General features: G+C 18.6%; 1 long non-coding RNA gene across 5 annotated transcripts in view; it reads right to left on the bottom strand.

The window, feature by feature from the left end:
* Window positions 1-3,046: 3,046 nt before the first annotated feature.
* Window positions 3,047-5,407, bottom strand: part of LOC133667180 (uncharacterized) — a 53,432-nt gene continuing 51,071 nt past the window's right edge. For 3 of the 5 annotated variants that reach the window (XR_009832427.1, XR_009832426.1, XR_009832425.1), the window contains 2 exons: window positions 4,260-4,460; window positions 3,053-3,130 (listed from right to left, as the gene is read on the bottom strand). This is a non-coding gene — a long non-coding RNA (uncharacterized LOC133667180). Of the gene's footprint in view, window positions 3,134-4,259; window positions 4,461-5,407 lie in introns of all 5 variants that reach the window. The other 2 variants (XR_009832428.1, XR_009832429.1) reach the window with 2 other exon arrangements.

Raw genomic sequence — 5,407 nt, 5'->3', positions numbered from 1 at the left:
CGAATGAAATAACATATATACACAAATAAATATATACAAAAATATGTATATATAAATACGTACAATATAAAGAAAATATGCAAAAATATGTAAAATATGCAAAATATGCAACATAAAAATATTTTTGGAATTATTTAATCATGACAAATTTCTGTCTAAATGGTTTATCTATTTTTATAAAAATATGCACTTATGTAAATATCAGCAGTTTAATAAGATAATAATATGACAATTATCTTATTATCTTAATAATAAGATAAAGTGATAATAAAAATAATAATAAAATCTTTAAATAAAAAAAAATTAAATTTGAAAATATTTAAAAGTTGGAATTTTATAATATATACAATGTATTTTTCAATAGGATAACAATAGAGTGAAAACTTTTATAGATAAAAAGATAACTAGCTTCTTGCATAGTAGATGATTTCTTGAAAAAAACATTGATTTTCTCTTATATCAAGAAAAAAGAAAAAAAAGATATTTAAAATAAAAAATAAAAATAAGAAACTATTAACATGTGCATTTATGTTAAGTAATTGATAAATAAGCATTGACTCTAATTTTGCATATAATTATCATAATTAAATTTATTTAGAACTAACTTATTATGCACTAAAAACAAAAAATACTATTATGAGACAAACATTGACTCTACTGACCACATTGCTCATTGAATACAAACATCTTTTAAGAATAAAATGCAGGAGAAGCTGTCTCTTGAAAGCTGTTATAAAATGTAAAATAATTTTTTTCTTAAAAATAGTATTTATTGAAGTTTTGGAATAATAAAAAATGAAATTATATTCAATAAGAAACTTAAACTTCAATAAGAAAATAAAGAATTGAATTTTTCTAATAATTCTAATAATAATAAACATTGAAATTCTATTCAAAAACATTGAATACAAAAGATTGAAATTTAGATTGATTTTTTTTATTGAAATTTTCTTTGCATGATCAATAATTATTTATTCTAATTATGTATTATCTTAAGAGAAAGACTGATTCTATTTTTCACACACCGAATATAATAAAATGTTATATTCTATATAATATATGTATGTATAAAATATAATGTTATATTCTGTAATAATATTTTATTTATTTGCCATATAATATGTCATATAATATAATATTTATGTCATATTATAGAAATATTTGAAAATGTTTACAAGTTTACAAGAAAATTTACAAGAAAAATAACAAATTATAGATCATTTCAAAATCTTTCCTATTATCTTCAAATTTTCAATTATTAATGTAAGTAATCAAATTATGAATTATATAAAAAATGATATCTATATATTATGTAACTTAATAATTAATAATTTAATAAAAAAAATGCAGAAGTGCTTACCATTTTTACAATAAAAATATTTATTTATTTATATTATTTATATTTTAAATATTTATTTAAATTTTTCCTTTATGTAAAATATATCATGACATCCATATTGAAAATTTTTCCAACCTAAAGTAATCTCAACAATCAATTATTATGCATAAAAATTGAATCTTTAAAATAAATATATACACAAATATACACAAATATACACAAATATACAAATATATACAAATATATATATATATATACACATATATACATATATACATATATGTGCAATGAAAGAATAATATGTATGCAAAAAATTAAGCTAATTGTATTGAAATAATCTAGTTCTATTTTCATAAAAATTCATAATACAAATTAATATACTGATCAAATAAACTAATCAAATAAACAAATAAAAAAAAAGATAAATTCATTAGAGAATTATCAATAATATTCCATAAATAATTGAATAAACATGTATTTATAAAACAATAGTATAATGTAAGTAATCAAATTATGAATTATATAAAAAATGATATCTATATATTATGTAACTTAATAATTAATAATTTAATAAAAAAAATGCAGAAGTGCTTACCATTTTTTACAATAAAAATATTTATTTATTTATATTATTTATATTTTAAATATTTATTTATATTTTTTTCCTTTATGTAAAATATATCATGACATCCATATTGAAAATTTTTCCAACCTAAAATAAAATAAAATAAAATAAAATAAAATAAAATAAAATAAAATCTCAACAATCAATTATTATGCATAAAAATTGAATCTTTAAAATAAATATATACACAAATATACAAATATATACATATATATATATACATATATACATATATGTATATATATAGATATAGATATATACATATATGTGCAATGAAAGAATAATATGTATGCAAAAATTAAGCTAATTGTATTGAAATAATCTAGTTCTATTTTCATAAAAATTCATAATACAAATTAATATACTGATCAAATAAACTAATCAAATAAACAAATAAAAAAAAAATAAATTCATCAGAGAATTATCAATAATATTCCATAAATAATTGAATAAACATGTATTTATAAAACAATAGTATAAAAGTAAAAGAAAATAAATATTAAATAAATATTACCAAATAGATAAAGCACACTTGAAGAAATTCTAATCGTCACGAATGTCAACAGTAGAATGAAATTTAGCGTAACTAATTCGATGTATCGAATTTCAAAACAGAAAGAGAATATGCTCAACAACAATTCGACAAATTGAACATACAGAAGATAATCCAATAGCGAACCGCAAATTTTCTGAAAGATTGAATTATAAAAAATGTTTTCAGTTTTGAAACTGATCATAAAATCAAAAGAAACAAATAATATTATATTAATTAATATAATAATATTATAAATAATATTATAGCAATAGTATCGGAAAAAATACATACATGAAAACATATATATATATTTAAAATATATATGTACACGTAAAATATATATATATATAAAATATATATATACGTAAAATTTATATATGTATACACAAAATATACATATACGTAAAATATATATATACGAAGATACGTGAAATATTATATTGATTGTAATCTAACAATTTTATGTCAATAAAAGAAATTTATAATTATATTTCTTTAAAATAAATCTCATCATATTTGTGAAAAATGGATTACATCTTCACTTACATTTTCAAGCCATCTTGTCTTCGAAGTTCCAATGAAATGATAATTGATCTTTATCCTTCGTCATCTTCATCAAAAATCTTCAATTCTGCTATAATAATGATTAAACAAATGCATATTATACAAAACTTATTAAAACTTATTGTTAAATATAAATAATAATTATAATATCATATCCTATCGGTAAGAATTTTAAGTATTTCGCACTTCAGAACAAAACGTGACCAGCCGGCACCACGATTTTCAACTATGAACTACTGCCATGCGCATTATGATGCGCACTATGATTTCGCACTGACTCGTTTCGTTACTGGGCCTTTTTGATTAGTTGAAGCGATGTGGTTTACTTCAATTTATTTTTATTCATTTTAATTTTACGCGCGAAAATCGAATATATATATTATAAATATTCATTATTTAATTATAAATACATCATAATCTTACAAACATATGTCAATTGAAAATATAATAAAAATAAATTATTTAATTTAATTTATTATAAAAATTATCCATTTGTAAAATTAAACATTTAAAGTAAAAATTGAAAATTTGAAAAAAATATATTATGAAACAGAAGTTAATGTAAAGTATATCTAAATTACAAAGTATAACGGAAAAAGAATAAAGAGAATTCTTGTACATAATAGAAGATAAATGTTAAATTAAAAAAGATGCCGAAAAATAAATTAAAAAATTTTATATAAATATTAATATAATTTAATATTAATATAAAAATTATATAAAATAAATAAAATATACAATAAAGTATATAAATTTTTATATTAATTTCAATTTTTTATTCTTATACCATACATAGATCATTTTAAAAAAATCACCCATATCATTTACATTAAAAAATAAAGTTAAGTTTCACATCATTCAACATTACTCAATCATAAAATTTTTAAATATTTTAGTCTAGATCTTAATACAAAAATCTAAAATCTAAAAAAATACGAAATTAAAATCTAAAATAAAGAAAAAAAAAATCTAAAAATACGAAAATAATTAAGGTTTTGAATTTCTAAAATATGAAAAAGGATTTTCATATATCACGTCTATTATGTACTTCGTGTAAATATAAAAACTATATAAAAATTAAAATCATAATTAAATTAAATTAAGAAAGAATGATCATAAGTTATATTTTATAATAGATTATATAAATATTGTATTATATATGCAAATGTGATTGTGAATGCATATCTGATACTCACGCTGAAGTCTGAAGAAAATTGAATTCTTATTCCCTTTATGATTGTTTGTCATCGTTGATTGTTTGCCTTGTCTCAAACAAGACACACTGTATTCACGCATATAGCCAATATCTTTTCTTCTATATGTGGTCAGACTCTTCTTCGACTCATCCGTGCTCTAACATCCTCTTTCTATTCCTCATTCTTTTCCTTTTATATCATCTAAAATTGAATCGATAAGAACATCGATGTGTAAACTTTCTTTTATTTATCTTTGGAAGAAAATTAATTAAATAAATTAATTCGTCGTAAGATTAATAAAATAAATTTTATTTTACCGAATGAAATAACATATATACACAAATAAATATATACAAAAAATATGTATATATAAATACGTACAATATAAAGAAAATATGCAAAAATATGTAAAATATGCAAAATATGCAACATAAAAAATATTTTTGGAATTATTTAATCATGACAAATTTCTGTCTAAATGGTTTATCTATTTTTTATAAAAAATATGCACTTATGTAAATATCAGCAGTTTAATAAGATAATAATATGACAATTATCTTATTATCTTAATAATAAGATAAAGTGATAATAAAAATAATAATAAAATCTTTAAATAAAAAAAAATTAAATTTGAAAATATTTAAAAGTTGGAATTTTATAATATATACAATGTATTTTCAATAGGATAACAATAGAGTGAAAACTTTTATAGATAAAAAGATAACTAGCTTCTTGCATAGTAGATGATTTCTTGAAAAAAACATTGATTTTCTCTTATATCAAGAAAAAAGAAAAAAAAAGATATTTAAAATAAAAAAATAAAAATAAGAAACTATTAACATGTGCATTTATGTTAAGTAATTGATAAATAAGCATTGACTCTAATTTTGCATATAATTATCATAATTAAATTTATTTAGAACTAACTTATTATGCACTAAAAACAAAAATACTATTATGAGACAAACATTGACTCTACTGACCACATTGCTCATTGAATACAAACATCTTTTAAGAATAAAATGCAGGAGAAGCTGTCTCTTGAAAGCTGTTATAAAATGTAAAATAATTTTTTTCTTAAAAATAGTATTTATTGAAGTTTTGGAATAATAAAAAATGAAATTATATTCAATAAGAAACTTAAACTT

This window comes from Apis cerana, linkage group LG13, assembly GCF_029169275.1.
Source record: "Apis cerana isolate GH-2021 linkage group LG13, AcerK_1.0, whole genome shotgun sequence".
Taxonomy (NCBI): domain Eukaryota; kingdom Metazoa; phylum Arthropoda; class Insecta; order Hymenoptera; family Apidae; genus Apis; species Apis cerana.
Note: the sequence above shows the minus strand (reverse complement) of the source record. Positions and strands in the feature narration are given on the sequence as shown.